The 19,296-nt window shown below is 45.9% G+C and overlaps 1 protein-coding gene across 21 annotated transcripts in view; it reads left to right on the forward strand.

Moving 5' to 3' along the window:
- The first annotated feature begins 1,081 nt into the window (after window positions 1–1,081).
- Window positions 1,082–19,296, forward strand: part of Ggact (gamma-glutamylamine cyclotransferase) — a 56,769-nt gene continuing 38,554 nt past the window's right edge. The window contains exons 1-4 of one of the 21 annotated variants that reach the window (XM_045144880.1): window positions 1,105–1,193; window positions 2,573–2,764; window positions 12,511–12,634; window positions 17,736–17,907. The gene's annotated coding sequence lies outside the window, so the exon portion shown is untranslated. Of the gene's footprint in view, window positions 1,194–2,572; window positions 2,765–12,510; window positions 12,679–13,210; window positions 13,229–13,452; window positions 13,478–13,511; window positions 13,615–13,916; window positions 14,141–17,735; window positions 17,908–19,296 lie in introns of those variants that run through there. The other 20 variants (XM_045144879.1, XM_045144885.1, XM_045144899.1 and 17 more) reach the window with 20 other exon arrangements.

The following is a 19,296-nucleotide window of genomic DNA, read 5'->3' on the forward strand; positions in this document are numbered from 1 at the left end:
GGTGCGGGCTTAAATGTGCGTGCTTTCAGGCGCCATGCTGTGGGACTCAGCTAACCATGCCGTGGTGGGGCTCCTTAGAGCTTTGAGTCATGTTATTTAAGCATTTTCTTCGCATTTGATTTCAAATGACTGACTTAAACTGCCACGGAGAAAACAGCCCTGCAGCAGAGCCTTGGACATCTGTGTCCCGTATTCATGTCCAAGCGGCTTGGAGTTGAGGGTGGAAAAACCCACATGGGCATCTTGGTTCCCCCACTGTGACATCCTGGGTACTTCAAGCCCACCCATCAGATTTAAAGTGGGGATAATGCCTTGTTTCGTAAGAAGATGGGGGACAGCTGGGGAGATGGCAAAGTGGATAAAGTGCCTCTGCTCAAGTTGGAGTGCCTGATTTTCTTCCTCAGTGCCCCATATTAAAAAGCCAGAAGGGTGCTGTTCTCTTGGTGAATTGGGTACCAGCACAAGGGTGAAGGAGCTCAACACAGTGGACAATCAACTACCAAACCAGATAGCCAGAGACACAGAGGCCCCCAACACCTCAGCACTGAAGCAGACCCAAAATGAACCCAACATGGCTCAGGGAAATTTTGCGGAACAGGGGGCGGAAGGAATGTCAGAGCCACACATTGGGTCAGGATACGCAGAAACATTTCTCCTACCCATCACTGTGGGCTAACTCCAGAATGCATGACCCATATACCTCAACAAGGAAGGGCCAGGGGGAGGGGGGAGGACATGGATGAGCCTAACAATGGTACCAACTTGACTGTATTCACTGAGTACAAAATTAATTAATAATAATAGTAATAAAAGCTAGAAGCTGTGGCAGGATTCGATCCTGATACACTGGTATTGACAGCAAGATCAAGAGCCTGAGACCTTGCCTCAAGTGAGGCAGAAAGGCGGAGAGCTAACCCAAAAGTTGTCCTCTGACTTCCTCAGGCCCACTGTGACATGCATAAGCCTGCACACACACTGTCTCTCTCACGCACACACAAAATTAAAAGTATTTTATTAAAACAGTGAGATGTTTTGGGTCCAGTGGACCCTGAGTTAATTATAAATGGGAGAATGGATTTTTTTAAGAGTGTCTGGGGACCAAACAGACCTGGCATTCGTTATTGTTTAGCCCCTCATTCAATAAATGGTGTGTGCTGTGTGCCCAAGCCCTCCTCAGTCCTGATGGAACAAAGGTGAGTGAAAGAGAACTAGTCCCTTGATTTCAGCATTCAGTCTCAGGTGTCCTGGAGATCCCAGAGAAGGCAGTAGTGGGGTAAAATAAAATGCATTATGGTATTTAATTTTCCACTTCTTTTTGTTTGTTTGTTTGTTTTTCAAGGTAGGGTCTCACTCTGGTCCATGCTGACCTGGAATTCACTCTGTAGTCTCAGGGCGGCCTTGAACTCATTGCGATCCTCCTACCTCTGCCTCCTGAGTGCTGGGATTAAAGGCTTGCACCACCACACCCAGCTTCGTTTTACTTCTTGATGTGACTCTGCTTAATTTGTAATTGCATCTGTGTGGGCTGTGGCTCTACAATTGTGGCTCTAGAATTGAGTCCCAGCACCATGAGAAGTAAAATAAAATTGTGCTAGAGAGATAGTTTATTGGTTAAGGCACTTGCTTGCCAAGCCAGAGGACCCAGGTTTGATTCCTCAAACCCACATAAAGCTAGATGCACATGCATCTGGAGTTCCTTTGCAGTGCAGAGGTCCTGGTGTCCCCATTCTCTCTCTCTCTCTGCTGTTGTAAAATAAATAAAATAATTTTAAAATAATAAGATAAAATTGCACCTATATTTTACCCTTATCACCCACTTTATAATTCTGATAGTGTACCTCCGTGAGTTCAAGGCCACTCTGAGACAACAGAGTGAATTCCAGGTCAGCCTGGACTAGAGCAAGACCCTACCACACAAAACCAAAAATAATAATAATAATAGAAAAGAACAAAAAAAGGAAAGCTAAAGAAAGAGGAGGTAGAGAAATAGGAGGAAAGCTGCACTAAGTGTATAGGAGAGGGAAATTAACATGAAGTCTGAGATTTGCAGCATTGAGAATGGAGAGAGAAGGAGGGAAGAAAGGAGACAGGAAAGAAGGAAGGACCTATGTTCATCTTTCCTGAAACATGTTGCAAATTAATCACTTTCATGGTGTCCGTTGGCGCCTCCCGCCGTGGCGAAGAGCTCCATTCAGATCCAAAGAGCGGGAGGACGTAGACCTCCATGTGTATTGCCATCATATTGTAAAGAGAGCAGAGGGAGTGGGAAATCTTGGTATGGTCTTAGGACTGTAAATTCCCAGTGCTGGAGAGGAGAGATGGCTCAGCTGTTCAAAGCTCTTACAAAGCCTGATGGGCCAGATTTGACTCCCCAGTACTCACGTAAAGCCAGATGCACCATGTGGCACATGCGTTGAAGTTGTTTTTTTGGGGGGGGTTGTTTGTTGTTGTTGTTTGCATTGACAAGAGGCTCTGGCATGCCCTTTCCCCCAGTCTTTCTCTCTCTGCTTGCAAATAAATAAAACTTATAATAAAAATTTTAAAGCAGTGTAAATTCTTTTACTTCTTCCAGTAGACGACTCTTTGGGAATTGAAACTGTCAGGAAGGCCAGCCAGAATCTTGACAAAGGCTGTGTTCACTAAGATGCCTAGGAGCAGTCCCACCGCTGGAGCGCCCACTCTGCTCCACTGACACCAGTGGTGTGTATTGCCCAGACCCATCATTCATTTCCACGCCTGGCCCCATAGACAGTGCTAAGCTGCAGTAAGTAATACAACAGACTTCCACTTCTCTTCCTGACATTCTGCTGGTTACCTTCCAGCTCCGTGAGGCTACATTTCCACAGAGATGTCTTTTTGACTTGCATTCTTCCTCAAAGGCTTATGTATTTAATTTGTATGTTTGAAGAGTTGGGCATTAAGCAGAGGGTCTTGCTTTTCGAGTGAATCTACTGTAGGCTGTTTATCAAAACATTCTTGGGCTGGAGAGATGGCTTAGCGGTTAAGCACTTGTCTGTGAAGCCTAAGGACTCTGGTTCGAGGCTCAATTCCCCAGGACCCACATTAGCCAGATGCACAAGGGGACGCATGCATCCGGAGTTTGTTTGCAGTGGCTGGAGGCCCTGGCGGGCCCATTCTCTCTCTCTCCCTCTCTCTCTCTCTCTCTCTCTCTCTCTCCCCCCCCGCCTCTTTCTCTCTCTGTCACTCTCAAATAAATGAATAAAAAACTGTAGGCTGTTTATCAAAACATTCTTGTACTCTAAATTATAATCACTTTATTTTATTTTTTTAAATATTTTGTTTACTTGAGAGCGAGAAAAAGGCAGAGAGAGAGAGTAGGCACACCAGAGCCTCCAGCCACTGCAAATGAACTCCAGACGCACCCTGTGCATTTGGCTTACATGGGTACTGGGGAATTGAACCTGGGGTTTTAGGCTTTTCGGGCAAGTGCCTTAATTGCCAAGCCATCCCTCCAGCTCCTACAATTATTTTTAAATATTGACATTTCCCAATGATCAATAAAGCTTTCTGGTCCCCAGTTGGGTTCTTCTTTCCCTCTAAGTTCATCATCTTTTTTTATGAGTGAGAGAGAAAGAGAACGAGGGATAGAGGGATAAAGTTGGTGCACCAGGGCCTCTAGCCACTGCAATAGAACTCCAGACACGTGCCTCCTTCTGCACATGCGTCACCTTGTGCGTCCTGCTTACATGCATTCTAGGGAGTCAAACCTGGGTCCTTAGGCTTTGCAGGCAAGTGCCTTAACTGCTAAGCCATCTCTTCAGCACTATCATCTTTTAAAAAACAGTCTTCTCGCAAGGGACTTTTAATAGTATAAATGTTGATGGCTGACTTGAGGTTATGTATTAGTGACTTTTCTCATTGCTATGACAAAAGATTTTACAAGAACCGCTCAACAAAGGAAGGGTTTGTTTTGGATCGCAGTTCTGGTGGATAGCCCTCATGGTGGGGAAGGTGTGGTAGCAGGAACATGAGGTGCTGGGTCACACTACATCCACAGTCAGGAAGCAGAGAGCAGTGAATGCTGTTACTCAGCTGGCTTCCTTCTTTTCATTCACCCTAGGACCCCAGCCCATGGGAGGGTGCCACCCACATTGAGGGTGAATTTTCTCACCTCAATTAAACCTTTCTGGAAACACCCGCATAGTCTTGCCCAGAGGATTTGCCACCTCTGTGATTCTAAACCCCACCAAGTAGACAGGACTAACCACCAGAGGTGTGTCTTGAAGACTATCAAGATGCTATGCTGGTTTTCAAACATTCAGATAAAGAATTTGAATGGTAGCTTTTCCACTCGGACATAGGGAGCTATACACCTCCATGACCAAGGTGGCAGGGTCTGAAGAATTTGGGAGGAGGACCATGAGTCTATCCTAGGGTCAGCAACCCTGTCATAAGTTATATTTTGAAAGTCTGGATAACTTTGTCAGATGTGGATGACTCCATTCCCACTACTAGTTCCCTGGAACCTAAGGTGAGTCACTTAAATCACTCCATGCTCCAGATGTTGCCAATAGAAGTGATGGTGTTTTCCCTGACTCTATTGAGATCTGCTATGAAATGATGTTGGGGTGGTCTTCCAACATACTTCACTGTTGTTTTCTTCAATATTAGCTTTTCAGTTTAGTTTACAACGGTTTCATTATGGTATTTTCACACTTTTTTCCATACATACTTGCTCTTTGTTGACCCTCTTCCCCCACTTTCTCCCTCATCCCCCTGCTCCTGTCCTTCTGGGCCCCTTCCTCTCCCAGCTTGCTCCTCTTCCTTCAAGTCATGTGTATTCTCTTTCTTTCCCTCCCCTCTCCCTTAAGACCTCTTCCCTCTCATGGTCTCCCTTTTAGTTTTAAAACCCATACTCCCATTGTATAATATGAGTATATATACATTAAAATCCAGGCTCTACATGTGCAAGAAAATATGCTGTTCTTTCTGAGTCAGAAACTTAATAATTTTTAATTCTGTCTATTATACTGCAAATGCCATGGCTTTATTTTTCTTTACAGCTGGAGAAAAGTCCATTGTGTATATAAGCATATTTCTTTCTTTAAATTTAGTTTTTATAATTGTAGAAAATAACCTATGGTAATGCCCTCCCTCCCCCCACTTTCCCCTTTGAAACTCCACTCTCCGTCATATCCCCTCCCACTCTCAGTCAGTCTCTCTCTTATTTTGAGGTCATCATCTTTTCCTCCTATTATGATGGTCTTGTGCAGGTAGTGTCAGGCACTGTGAGGTCATGGATATCCAGGCCAAAAGCACGTTGCTTTTAGCCACTCATCATGTCCCAAGGCATGTGAGCTCCCCCATCCCTTGCTGAACACTATGAGATGAGCAGCTTTGTTCCATTACACACACCCTTTATCACCTCCATCACCCTAACACCTCAACACACACTCGAAGACAATGAAGGCAGCTGCTGTGGGCTAAACTCTCAAAAACGAACATGAGCCAAAATCATTCTTTTGGCCATGACAATAGGCTGCCTAACGCATCTCCCACACTTCCCGACTTTCTCTTCGCTTGCTGACACATTCCAGGCTTCTTCCATTTCGATTTCCTCTCGTCGCAACAAGCAAGCAATGGGTCTTTGATGGGGCTGAGAAAGGCCACATGCCAACTGAAAGATCTTGGTCAGGCCGCCTAATCTCATGAGCTCATGTGGAAGGTGGGAGGAATTCTCACTCACCTTCATGGTACCTCGTGGTCAACTGGTTAGATGTGTGAGAAAGCTCTTCAGAGATGAAACTATCTGTAGATGGTTTATTCAGTGGAACTTGTGTTTTCAACAAAGCGGTTCAATCAGAAACAAGTAGTCCTGGTGCCTCGCTGTCGCTGTACTGTCCCATTTCTCTGCTTTAGCCACCAGGTTAAGCAGCACAGGGTTTCTGCTCAGCTGGATGTAGCCTCAAGTCCTGAACCTTATTTTCTTGCCACTATGCCTTCAGCTGGCTTTATTTGTTTATTGATCTATTTGAGAGAAACAGAGAAAAAAAATGGGTGAACCAGGGCCACCTGCCTCTGATGAGCATCTCCAGATTCATCCGCCACTTTGTGCATCTGGCTTTTACATAGGGACTGGGGGATTGAACATGGGCCATTCATGCTTTGCAAGCAAGTGCGTTATTTTTAAAGAAAGGAAATTTTAAGGAGACAAGGGAAAGGAGTCAGTCATCCTGGAGTCTGGTGGTGGTCTTTCACCAACAGAGTTAATAATTACAGAACATTTAACAGCATTTACTGTGAAGGTTGCCTATATAGAGGCAATATCCCTTTTTAATTAAAATATTTTATTTATTTATTTGAGAGTGAGAAAGAGGGAGAGAGAGAGAGAATGGGCATGTCAGGGCCTCCAGCCACTGCAAACAAACTCCAGATGCGTGCACCCCCTTGTGCATCTGGCTTATTGGGTCCTGGGGAACTGAACCAGGATCCTTTGGCTTTGCAGGCAAACGCCTTAACCACTAAGCCATCTCACCAGCCCAATATCCCTTTTATAACCAGATATTTCAAATAAGACCGTTAAAACAGCAAATGCACTTACCTTAAAGCCTGAGCGCATATCTGCACTTCCTCCTTCCTATAAACCCGAAGGCTTCCATGAGCCTCACATGAAACCCCCACTGACACATGTCTCAATCCCGTGTGGCTCGTGGTTTCATCTTACCACATTGTCATCCCATCCAGGGCACATCCACTGGCACCCCAGAAACAGTTCTTGAAAAGCAGGAAAGTGGGGGAAATCTTTAGCAACCCTTTGAGTGGTAACTTGAGAACCACCAAAATCATATATATGACTACCACTAAGACACCCACAACTCTCTCTTATTTTTGTTTTTATTTTTATTTTTTTCACAACTCTCTCGAGAAGCCCCAAGTGCACGTCTGGGTGTGGTGGCATGTCTTATCCTTGTGTTTGTCTTTCATGTATACCACCACAGATTATTCTCTTTTATCCCCTCACTCCTATTCCTGTCTCCCTGGGGCCCTCCTCAAGGGGGTTATGGGAGTTGCTGTGGGGTCATGAAGGCCTCAGACAGTCCCTTTGGGGTGGTAAGGGGACCCTGCTTCAGGGTTTTCCTACCCACTCTGTGGCTCTTACAATCATCCTGAAATTCTTTTCTTGGCTTTTCAAAACCAAGAATCTCATCGTCACATGAATGGAGGTCTTTGAAAAGGACTCCTGGGGCTTCCAGTGTCTCTTCACTGACATTTGGCCCTCAGAGATGGGGCCTGAGTAGAATGATGACTCCTGACTAACGCTATTGTCAGGGACAAATGAGGAGTCCTACTGTGCCTCACACACTTGTGGGTGTTCATTCTGTGCACCAAGGTGCTTGAACTACTTTGCGTTTTACGACATCTACGTTTCCAGGCATTGAAGTAGCATTCTGTCTTTTGAAAGAGACATTTGAATATTTGCTATTTGAATAGCAAGGCCCACTTACTGGATTTCAGTTTCGAGAACAATGTCAGCAATGTTACAGGGTCACCGAGAAGTTGTGAATGCCTGTAGCTCTTTGCAATAAATGAGTTTCGGTGATGGTGGGTGGTATATTTGGCTGGTGAGATTGCTTCTTCTGAGAATTCTTACAGTTATTCTGCCATTTGTGATTAGAGATTTGTTCACCCAGGCTAAGAATCTCATATCATGCTTCACTCCAGTGTTTCTTCATTGTCCTTCAAATTACAAATGATAGAGAGGAAACCATCTTGATTGCAAGTTCTTAGAAAATTTCAAATACTTTTTTTAAACCTGTTGCATGTGAAGGAAAGGTTAATGTCTCAAAAAAGCAAACAAATGCTGAGAGCAGCCCACATCATCTGTTTTTAAAAAAATTTAAAAAAAATTTTTTTTGCAAACAGAGTGACACAAAAAACAAAGAGAGAGACAATGGGCATGCCAGGGCATCCTGCTGTTACACATTCCAGATGCATGCACCACTTTGTGCATCTGGCTTTACATGTGTACTAAACCCCAGTCATTAATTAAGCTTTTCAAGTAGTTACCTTAACGACTTAGCCACCTCTCCATCCCCACATCATCTTTAAAACACTCATCCAGAACTATCAAGACTGAACTGGATGTGAGTGAACATAATTCTATAGAGTTGGTTTTCTCCACTCATTCATTTCTTTCCCATGGGAATTGTTTACTAGTGAGGTTGTTGAACTGAGTAAAATAAGTTGCCAGAAGGAAAAGAAAGAAAAATGATCCTGGGCTGGAGAGAGGCTTAGTGGTTAAGGTGCTTGCTTGCGAAGCCAAAGGACCCAGGCTCAATTCCCTAGTACTTACATAAGCCAGATGCACAAAGGCGCATACATGTGTCTGGAGATTGTTTGCAATGGTTGGAGGCCCTGGAGCACCCATTCTTTTCTCCCTCTGTCTTTCTTTTTCTCTCCAATAAATAAATAAAATGTCTTTTTAAAGGCTCCAAATTTAAAATAGAAAAAGAAAAATGATTCTGCTGCTTTCAAATTTAATAAGAAATGTTCAGTCAGGGTAGAGATGCAAGTATGAAATCCCATAATTTACAGAGTCAATATGATTGTCTACTTTTGCACACACCTTCTAAGTCAGTCAAATTAGTGGTATCTATACTGAAACTGTAAAGTTGAGAGTTTTTTTGTTGGGTTCATAATGATTTACATTGGGAAAATGGTCAAATTTTCTTTTCTTTTTTTAAATTTATTTTTATTTTTATTTATTTATTTGAGAGCGACAGAGAAAGACAGAGAGAAAGAGAGAATGGGCATGCCAGTGCTTCCAGCCACTGTAAACGAACTCCAGACATGTGTGCCCCCTTGTGCATCTGGCTAACGTGGGTCCTGGGGAATCGAGCCTTGAACCGGGGTCCTTAGGCTTCACAGGCAATCGCTTAACCACTAAGCCTTCTCTCCAGCCCTCTTTTCTTTTTTTTTTTTTTAAAAAAAAAAAACAAGTTCTTTTTTAAAAATTTATTTTATTTATTTGCTCATTTGAAAGCAACAGAAAGAAAGAGAAAGAGGCAGATAGAGAGAGAGAATGGACACGCCAGGGCCTCCAGCCACTGCAAACGAACTCCAGATGCATGCGCCCCTTGTGCATTTGGCTAACGTAGGTCCTGGGGAATCGAGCCTTGAACTGGGGTCCTTAGGCTTCAGAGGCAAGCGCTTAACTGCTAAGCCATCTCTCCAGCCCTCAAATTTTCTTTTAAAAAAGTTTTTGAGAAAGACTTATGGATTCCAGGTTGACCTTGAACTAGATATGTAATCAATGGTAATCTTGAACTTCTGATATCCTCCTGCCTCCACCTCCCTGCTGTTGGGGTTTCAGGCATGCACTACTATGTCTAGCTTATTTGATGCTGGGGATCAAATCCTGGGTGTGCATTCTAGGCATGTACTCTACCAACTGAGTTACGTCCTCAGCCCCTTAATAATATTATTGAATACCATCTCTGTTGACTATGTCGTGTTTACATACAGATTTTGTTTATTTATTTAGTCATGTAAATTCCCTACTAAAAGAAATGATAGGCAGATGCTGTGAACAGTCTCAAGTAAGACAAAGTTTAGAGTGTGGGCAGCTCTTTTTCTATAACGGGCTGATAAAAAGGCATTCGAAATTTTGGTTGCTAAAACCTTCTTGCTAAAGACACATGCTCCAGTTGTTGGACACTGAGAAATCAAGCTGGAATGGAGCTGGAAGCCTCCTCCGTGTATAGTGCTAGGAAGAGCTGTGCAGGCTGCAGGCTGCTGGGGGAGGAAAATGCATCCAAAAGTGGAGTCTGTGAGCTACACAACTGGCCAGCCAGGCAACAGGCGTCCACGCTGCAATAGTGGCATGCCATGGGAGTAACCAACTGCTCACTGATTGGCTGTAAGGCTTGTTCCCTGGAAGGGAACTCATGCCTGGCCCTAAAACCTACTTAAAAGCCAATAGCTTGGAAGGTCATGGTCCCAAGGTATGGGGGGGAGCTACTATGGTTCTTTGGATAAATGGGCATGTTGTACCCTCTAAATATTTATGTTTGTGTTCATAGATTAGCGCTTCTTTTTGCAGATGGTGCTGACTTCTGGGAAGACCCAAGGTGCTGAGAAGTGACATTTCAGTACTCTGCATTGGATGAGACAGCACTATGACATCCTGAAGGGCTCAGGGAATATTGTGAAGGAGGTAGCAGAAAAGAAAAATGCTAAGGCTACACCTAGAGAAACTTCATTTTGCAGATAGCTGGGGACTCAAAACTTGTTGAAATGCTGTAATAAGAGGCTATTGAGAGCTCAGCAACTAAATGAGACATCTCTGTATCTCACCCTTCAAGGCTCAGAGAATGTGAAGGTAGAAGGGGGTGGAAAGAATGTAAGAGCCAGAGGATGGCAAGGAGGACTTTGGGGTATTCTCCTCTGGACAGGAAGTAACTGGTGTATTCATGATCTCATAGAGGCTGTTGGCTGTTGTTATCTCCACAAGGCCTGCACAATATTGAACCTGTCAACATTTTAACATGGATGGTGTAGAAAAGAAAAAGAAAGAGACATCAAAATAGAAGAAGGACTAGTGGTAAAAGGAGAGGGCAGAGGAGGGGAGGCAAAAGAAACTAACAGGAAGAGATTATGACCTAGAAATGAAGGGACCAAACTGACGCCATGACAGGCTTCAGGAAGGTGCCACACTAACTAGTTTCAGTTCCTTGGAGAGACAGGCAAGACTTCTGGGAAAGGGCGGGCTCTTCATCAACAGTGACCCTGACATGTGGCTGGAGAAGACAGCCACCCAGGAGCTGAGTCCTGGAGACATGTCCAAACATGCCCAGACATGTCCCTTTCGCTCCAACCAATCAGAGACATACAACTATAACTGCTGCTTGCCTAGCCAATCATTTTAAAAGATCACCTAACCCCACCTGAAATTCCCCTAGTTGTACTTAAAAGGGGCCTGTGCGCTCTTCTTGGGGTCACCATTTTGTATGAATGGTTGACCCCTGCATGCTGGCTGGTTCTTCAGAATAAATGCTCTTTGTTTTTACATAGTATTTGAGTCTGGGGTCTTTCTTCAGCTATTCTCAGACCCTTACAAAAACACTATGTCTGTGTATTCAAATTCTCAAAGAAAAAAAATCCTCGGGCTGGGGAGATGGCTTAGAAGTTAACACTGCTCATCGCTTCAGCATGAGGATATTTGAGAGGGAGATTGTCAAGTTTGACTTCCCTAGAGTCCACATAAATTGCCACTCCCATCTCTAACAGCAGCCCCCAGGTGGCGGGAACCAAGGAATCACTGGGGCTCACTGATGGATAGCAACCTCAGGTTGAGAGAACCTATCTCAAGGAAATATGTGGGTGAGTGATCAGAGAACACCTGATTATGCATGCATGGCGTGCATGCACCTGCACACATAAGTGCACATATTACATGCATCACAACACAGTATGCACATAATACACGCACATCCACATACCATGTAAAACTCATTCTTGGCTTAAGGGCCCTATGAACAAACACAGACAGTAGACGAGAAATAGACAGCAAACAAATTGGGAGCCCAAGTTATTTTTTACATAATTTATTAGGATCATTTAATAATATTTTGGTAGATTCTAGTGTCACTCAGTCAGGCTTCAAGCTCCTGACATAGTCCCCTTCCTTTCTATTGCTTATTTCTCTTGACATCTATGGCCTAAAGGGGTGCAGGAGATATTCTCCTGTCCAATGCATGGGTCTGGCATGCTAGAGGCACACAGGAAGACTACCATGGGCTGAGACCATCTCTTTTTGTTCACATAAAGCAGCGGTGCATTTAGACAGGTGTAAGTTAGGCAGGCATTTCCTCACACCCAGGGCCTCAGCACAGAAGCTACCTCAATGTCCACTCCAAAAGCAAGTTGAAATTTAATGGCACATGTAATGATACTGGAACGTGGAGCTTTAAACGAATGGCTAGGACGTCTCAGAATCTCCTTAGATCCTACTCAAGGGAGGGAGAGAGAGAGAAGAGGAAAAGAGAGGAGAGGAGGAGGAGAAGAGAGGAGGAGGAGAGGAGAGGAGAGGAGAGGGGAGGGGAGGGGAGGGGAGGGGAGGGGAGGGGAGGGGAGGGGAGGGGAGGAGAGGAGAGGAGAGGAGAGGAGAGGAGAGGAGAGGAGAGGAGAGGAGAGGAGAGGAGAGGAGAGGAGAGGAGAGGAGAGGAGAGGAGAGGAGAGGAGAGGAGAGGAATTGGCACACCAAGGCATCCAGCCAGCTATTGCATTCACACTCCAGATGTGTGCACCTCCTTGTGTCCATGTGTGACCTTGTGTGCTTGCATTATTGTGCATCTGGCTTATGTGGCACCTGGAGAGTTGGACATGAGTCCTTAGGCTTTGCAGGCAAGTACCTTAAACACTAAGCCATCTCTCCAGCCCCAGAATCTGCAGTTGATTCACATGGACATTCAAGTCTGAGATGAGTCTTTAAAGGTGAACCTGTGTCAACATCACTTGTTAAATCTGTTAATCCTCACCTTTCTTTAGAGTTGCTGACTCAGTAAGTCCATAAATGCGGCCTGAGAGTGCATTTTTAAATACCAACCTGCTTCAGGAATGGGAGCATATTGAAGAGATGCTTAGCTGTCATTGCAGCACATGGGAAGTGGAGGTAAGAGGATCAGGAGGCAGTCCAAGGTCGTCCTCCACTACATAGTAAGTTTGAGTTCAGCAAATGAGCAGCATATTTCAACACCTGAAACAATTATTATGGTATTGTGGTACTGGAGACTGAACCCAGGGCCTTGGGCATGCAAGCGGTCTACCACTTAGCTACATCCCCAGGTATTAAGTAGGCAGTATGACTACATGATTATCTGTATCTAGTGATGTGTGGATCTGTCTTACGCAATTCATTCCCCAGATCCCCAGGCATTAAGTAGGCAGTATGACCACATGATTATCTGTATCTAGTGATGTGTGAATTTGTCTTATGCAATTCATTCCCCAGATCTACCTGATCTGGTCATCTACCTGAAATTAGCATCATCTCTGTGTGTGTGTGTGAGGTGGGGTGTCTCAAAGTTTGTGGAGTCGTTTTGAGTCTTTGTATTTTTAAAAAAATACCTTATTTTTACTTATTTGAGAGTACGAGGCAGAGGAAGAAAGAGAGACCGGGTGCGCCAGGGCCTCCAGCCAACGAACTCCAGACCCGTGCGCCGCCTTGTGCAGCTGGCTTACGTGGGTCCTGGGGAACCGAACCGAGGTCCTTTGGCTTTACAGGCCAACGCCTTACCCATTCAACCGCCTGTGCAGCCGGCGTCTCTTGTGTTTGATGTGTTTGATGTGTTTGATGTGGTGTGCTTCAGGTGTGCTTGGGTCCAAGCTGGACTCAAGGCCTGGCTGCGTGCGGGAGCGTGCGCCTGGGGCCTGCAGGCTGTGGAGGAAGCGTGAGGCACCTGCGTCGGGCGCGGGCCGACCCCAGCTGAGCGGCGTCCGCGGAGGGTCGAGCTCGGTAGGTGGGGGCGGAGCCGCGTGCCGCCGGCAGGGGGCGCGGCCCGGGGCGGTTTGGGTGAGGCACCGGCCCCACGGGTCGGGCGTTTCCGCTCCGCGTCCCGCCGCGCTCCCCTCGAAGGGCCGGACCCGGAGCAGGTGAGGCGCTGGCGACGACCGGACCCCGGCGGCTGGGGCTTCACTTCTCTCCAGCGAGACCCCGGCTTGCCTGCGGGCTGGCGTGGGGCCGGGAGGGCGGCGGCCCGGGCGGCGGAACCCGAGGGGCCGGAGCGCACGTTTGACCCCGGAAAACGGCCCGAGCGGCGCGCGCCCGCGGCCGGGTTCCGGGCGCCGAGTCTCCGGGACGCCGCCCGGCCCTCGAGCGCGGGGTGGCTGGGGAGGCGGCTGCGCGGCGGGGAGCTCCGGGCTCTGACGTGGAAGGGGGCTGGCCGGATTCGGAAAGTCGGCTTCCCATTGTAGGCATTTCTCTGTAGACAGGAGTCTGGAAGCAATCGCCCGTGCGTCGCGACCTGGTCCCAGTTTCCCTTGGAGCCGGGCCTGGAACATCTGGATTTGGGGGGCCAATCTCTCTCGCTGCCCTGATTCCGTCTGTGGTTACTGTTGTTATTTCGCTCGCCCTGTTGACCGGTGACAATGCCACGGGCTCGCTCAAGACCCTTCGGAGGTTTTGTTTTATTTAGTTTTAAAGTTATTTTTGGAGGCAGAGTCTCACTCTTAGCCCAGGCTGGCCTCGAACTCACGGCGATCCTCCTACCTCTGCCTCCCGAGCGCTGGGCTGAAAGGCATGCGCCACCACGCCCCACTAATTTATTCTTTTTTTTAAAGTTTATTTTCAGCTTCTCAACTCCCAAGAACAGTTTATTAGTGTGGAAGGGATAAGGAAATGCACTAAACTACTAGCTACTTTAAAAAAGACCAGGTTATTTATTGCCCTGAAGGTCCCAGGGAGAAACCACGAGTGAAAAACTAAAGGATATCTCTGAAGCAATTGAATTGACCTGTAGAAGGTGTAAGCCGTGTGTGTGTGTGTGTGTGTGTGTGTGTGTGTGTGTGTGTGTGTCTTCCTGTCATTGAAGAGTCCCCTGGCCTGGTTCAGTGAATTGAAGTGCTAACGTAGGGAGCCCTGCACTTTGCTTTCCTTTGCCTGAAACTGCTCCCAGGAAAACCCCCAATCCCTGAGTAGGAAGAGCGTTTGTCTTTTAAACCTGAATTTGCAGTTAATTAGTGGGCTTCTGTAGTGAATTTATTATTATTATTATATGTAGTACGGATTAGAGACAGAACCCTGCATCAGGTTACTTCCTCAGTTTTACCATCAAGCTGGGCGTGGTGGCTCCTGCCTGTAACCCCAGCACTCCGAGGCTGAGGCATGATTGCTGCAAGTTTGAGTTCTGCTTGGGCTACATTGTCAGTTCCAGGCCAGCCTACACCTTGTCCACAAACAAAAGAGTAAGATTAAAGATGAAAATGAAGGGCTGGAGAGATGGTTTAGCTGTTTTAGCACTTCCCTGCAAAGCCAAAGGAACTCTGTTCGATTCCCAAGGACCCACATAAGCCAGATGCACAAAGTAGCGCATGCATCTGGAGTTCGTTTGCAGTGGCTGGAAGCCCTGGCAAGCCCATTCTCTATCTGCCTCTTCCTTTCTCTCTCTCTGCGTCAGTCTCAAATAAATAAATAAAAATGAACAAAAAATAAAAAAAGAAGAACATCTTTAAAAAATGAAAAAACATTTTTTTAAATCTTTTTTTTTAATTTTTATTTATTTATTTGAGAGCGACATTTATTTATTTGAGAGAGAATGGGCGCACCAGGGCTTCCAGCCTCTGCAAACGAACTCCAGATGCGTGCGCCCCCTTGTGCATCTGGCTAACGTGGGACCTGAGGAACCGAGCCTTGAACCGGGGTCCTTAGGCTTCACAGGCAAGCGCTTAACCGCTAAGCCATCTCTCCAGCCCGAAAAAACATTTTTTTAATGAAAATGAATTACATGTTCAGTTCTCTGCCTGTTACTGCGAGCTGTTCAGAGTTCCCACTCAGTCACTATTTAGAGAACAAGCAGTGGATGGCTTCGTGCCCACCTTGGCCAGGGCCTTTTGCAGGTACAGGTGTCTCACAGCTGCATTTGAAGAGGGCATGACCCATGGAAAGGTGACAATAAGGGGATAATGTCAGATGATTAGTAAATCTTCTCTAGAACATTCTCTGTCTGGGGTAACCTTAGATATTGGATATTTTATTCAGAGAGCCTAAGCTAGCCATGACCACCCAGTTTATAATTAACTGGAATTCATTCTTCAGTCAAAGGCCTCTCTCTATTGTCTGTGGAACTGCTTAGGGCAAGACAGCCTTGTTTAGGTTGGAGTCTCAGCTCCTGGAACCCAGAAGTGTGTAGGCAGTGCTTACTGCCTGTGAGTGTGGTTACACTCCCACGACTGGCCCTTAGAGAAGATGAAGCTCTTCACAGTCCCCGGGGTGTAGAATAACATTGTGAGGTAATGGGTGTGACCACCAGCTAAAATGTGAAGGATGAACTACAAGGCAGTGTGCTGCTGGAATGGATACACGGGGAAGGGCACATGTGGGCCAAACTTTGAGCGCAGAGTGAGTGTTCACAGACAGAGAAAAAGTGACTTCGCTGGACCCCATGAGCAGATGGGGTGCTTAGGATGAGACTGCTCACAGAGAGCTCGGCAGCAGCGGTGTGCTGAGGCGTCACCCAGTGTGTGGAGCACTGGGTTAGACCGGTACTAGGAAGGAATGGCTCTCTGGTGACAAGCTCTCGTTTTGATCAAGGTTCTGATTTCTTTTCATTTCTTATTAATAATTTTAATCAAATACAGAAGCACGGGGAATAGTCTAATGGACTTCCATATGTCCATCAACTACGTCTCCTGATTCTTGTTCGGTTGTCTGCATTTTTTCTCATGAGCGGTTATAAATGAAACAGTTGAGGGCTGCAGATGTATCGCCGTAGTAGAGCGCTTGCCTGGCATGTGCAGGGTCCTGGGTTCTACTCCCTAAAGGGCTCAAGCAGTGTCTTTGAGACAGTGTAACAGTTGGCTCCTAACGATTTCAGTTTGCACTTCCAAAGAAAGAACATTTTTTTCCCTATAACCACAGCTATCATCAGCCCTTGATAGAATTACAGTAGATTAGCTCACAAATGCTGTAGTCAGAATGCAGACACGACCACATGTGTAATTTGTGGATGGTCTCTTCCGGGCTAGGGCAGGGGTTTGGCAGTGTTCCCTGTGCAGGGTCAGATGTGAGCTCCCCAGGCTTTTTCGGGCTCCGGGCTTTCTGTACAGGGGTTTGGCTCTCCCTTTGCCACGCACAAGTGTCCATGACCGATACTCAGATCAGTGTTCGAATAGCGTTTGATTTTCTGAAGGTTTGGTTTTGTTTAAAGACCCAGTGGTAGGCTGGACCTGTTAACAAGCTACAATGGGCCAACTCTGGTCTGGAGCAGCCCATGGGTTTCTTTAATGCCAGTCATACTCCACATTCCAGATTGTTTCTATCTTTGGATTTCCTATAAATTGGAAGTTGGAGCTAAAGGTTTAAGTTCAAGCTTAAATTTTAATTGTTTTAACTTATTTATTTGAGATAAAGAGGAGAGAGAGAAAAATTATGTATATGGGCTCACCAGGGCCTCCAGCCACTACAAACGAATTCCACGTCCATGTGCCACCTTGTGCATTTGGCTTCTGTGGATCCTGGGGAATCGAACCTGGGTCCTTTGGCTTTGCAGGCAAGCTTCTTAACTGCTAAACCCTCTCTCTCCAGCCCAAAACAATTTTTTTAAATATAAATGAACCCTATTTAGTAAGTTCAGCATTCCTAATACAGGTTTTACTTAATAACTCAAATATAATTTTATTATTGTTATGAGATTATATAGATGCCATTTCTCCCAGAGGTCAAGAACTTTGAGGTCCTCCTATTCAAAGCAAAGTTGGTCAGGGTTACCTTGTTTCATTGAAACAGGTATGAAAATACTTTCCTTCTATTAGCCCAAGTCCAGTGTTGAGATTGCCTTAAGAGGGATTGGACATAGTGACATATGCCTTGAGAGGCAAAGGTAGAAGGATAGCTGTGCGTTTGAGGCCAGCTTGGGACCACATATGAATTCCAGGTCAGCCTAGACTAGATCCAACCTAAAAAATAAAAAAGAAGGAGGGATTGGGTCATTTGTTTTAGTTTTAATCTCCTCTTCAACACTTAGTTTTTTCCACTCAACTTCTTATTTCATCCCCAGCAGGACTGAGAACTGGATGTTTGGTCCATGTGGATTTCCTGGCCATCCTATAAGCGAGGCATACTTACCCCGTGTCCTGTGAAAAGATTCTGAAGTTGAAAGCTTTTAAGACTGTGACTCACCATTTTGCTAGATTTCACGTAGCCACATCTTTGAACAAAACCACATACAGGTGAGAATTGATGAACTCTGTTCTAGAATGTTCATGTCCTCTGAACGCTGGAGCTGCAGAAGTGCTGTGCTGACGAGCAGTGCCAACTGGAAGCCCTTGTCTTTCTGACACTGAAACATGGTAGAGGGAGACTATTCATATCACTTTACACAACTGCCTTTGTGCTGTGGTGTTTTACTGATTTGTAAGTTATTTAGGGTGGGCTATAGCTCAGTGGTAGAGTACTTGCTTAGCATGCAGAAGGCCCTAGGTTTAGCCTCCAGCATCAAAAACAACAAAAGCAACCAGCTTTGAGTTGGGCACGTAGCTCAGTGGTGGTAGAATGCCTCAGGCATGTGCGAGGCCCTAGGTTGGATCCCTAGCATGAGAGTGGTGTAGTGGAGGATAACAAACCAGCAACTGACCAGTACTGATCCATGAGGAATACTGATTTTGTAGCCATGTGAGGCGGTACATGTCCTTCTGAAATCCCAGCATTCTGGAGGCTGAGGCAGGAAGACTTACCTTGATCCCCATTTAGGTTGTATTCACAGTAAGACCCTGTCTCCAAAAACAGATAGTAATCTTCTGTTTTATGTATTACAGCTGTTTATCCTGCCCCCTCCCCAGATTTTTATACTCTGTTCAGTTGTCATTCTCTGCATTGTTCTGTGCTTAACCCTGGAGGTACTGTGTTAGTAAGTGTGTAGAGTGTTAAACTTGCAGTTTCTACATAGGACACAGATACTAGTATCGTAGTTACAGGCACCATCGTCAGTCAGACTGCCTGGCATCCACTCTTGGCTTCGCCACCAGCTGGATGGTTTGGAACTTTTTACTTTAAAAAGTAGGGAGCAGGGCTGGGGGAGATGGCTCAACCTTTCAAGACTCTTGCTTGCCAAGCCTGTCAGCCCAGGTCTGGTTCCCCACATTTTCCAACCTCTGGGGACTCAAGATGTTTATGCTTGAGGCTGGATCACTGCAGTGTCTAGCCTGATTTCACACGGCCATTTCCTCTCTCCTATGGACTTTGCTATTAGAGTTTTGGGGGTCCATCTGGACAACCCAGGGTATCATCTTAATTTCCTCACATTCTCAAGGGCCTGTTGCCATGTAAGGCAACATCGTCACAGGTTCCAGGGATTACCCGGTGGAATTCTGTGGAGGGGGAGCTTTACTTAGTCTGACCGGCTTTGTAATGCAGTAACCACCGTAGGACCAGAGCAGCCCTCTAGGCATTTGTTTGTGACAGAGACATGAACGCCAGGTACAGTGATTCTCAAATGTACCACAGCTCCTCTTCCACGCTAGGCCGTGTTGCAGTCAGGTTCGCATTGCTGGCGGAAATCACCTAAGAGAAGCTTTTGGGGGAAAAAAAAGGGGGCTTATTTTGGTTTATAGACTTGAGGG

Source organism: Jaculus jaculus, chromosome 3 (genome assembly GCF_020740685.1).
Source record: "Jaculus jaculus isolate mJacJac1 chromosome 3, mJacJac1.mat.Y.cur, whole genome shotgun sequence".
Taxonomy (NCBI): domain Eukaryota; kingdom Metazoa; phylum Chordata; class Mammalia; order Rodentia; family Dipodidae; genus Jaculus; species Jaculus jaculus.